Raw genomic sequence first — 930 nt, 5'->3', positions numbered from 1 at the left:
ATGTCACCAGAAAAAAAAAAGTTTTTTTTTTTTTTTTTTTTTTTTTTTTTTTTTTTTAGTGTCTGTCACCACATGCGACGCAACATGCGATTCGCATGTATGACATGCGAATAGCATGTTGTGACACCAGAAAATATTTTTTTGCAGCTTTTACTGGTTTTAGGGGCTGTCCGGGTATCCGATATGCTCAAAATAACTCCAAAAATTCTGAAACTTTGCAGATTAGTCAAAAACCATAAACTAAACTATTCTAAAAAATAAAATTTCAAAAACGATTAAAAACTTTTAAAACGATGGGTTACCTCCCACCAAGCGCTTGATTTAACGTCGCGGCACGACGGTTACCTTTACCACTTTTCCTTCCATTTGGAAGATATGAATTGGGCACCCAACTTGGACTCAAGTTTGTGACCACGAGCGGTGGGGGGTGGTAAGTAGATGAACAAGCCAAACGTTAGTTTCTTCATTTTGCACTTCTTGGCTTTCAAATAAGGAATGTCATTTTGCCTTCTTACTCTTTCGAATTGCAAGATGTAAGGAACTTGTCTTTCTTCTTCACCATCCAACATGGATGTATGTGGCTCAATTCCCATATCACCATACAAATCCAATGTTGAAAAATGCTTGGAATGAGACTTCAACCTCCCAATTTGCAAATTTTTTTGGATTTTGACATTCTCATTTTCCCCCAAACTAGATTCAACTTCCACTATTTTTGTCAAGACAACTGTTGACTCTAATTTCTTTTCTTCTTTGGCATCTATACTGAAAATGGATTCGTTTGGAGGACTTTCAATTCTTGATTCCTCCTTTTCATGATTGGCCTCCAACATGGGCATTCTCTCCTCATATTGAGCATTTGAGAATTCTTCTTGATTTTGTTCAAATGCCCACGGAAGATTTTTGTATTCATTCATCAAGTCATTTTGG

This window comes from Lycium barbarum, chromosome 5, assembly GCF_019175385.1.
Source record: "Lycium barbarum isolate Lr01 chromosome 5, ASM1917538v2, whole genome shotgun sequence".
Classification (NCBI taxonomy): domain Eukaryota; kingdom Viridiplantae; phylum Streptophyta; class Magnoliopsida; order Solanales; family Solanaceae; genus Lycium; species Lycium barbarum.
The sequence above is the reverse complement of the archived record's forward strand: the minus strand, read 5'-3'. Positions refer to the sequence as shown.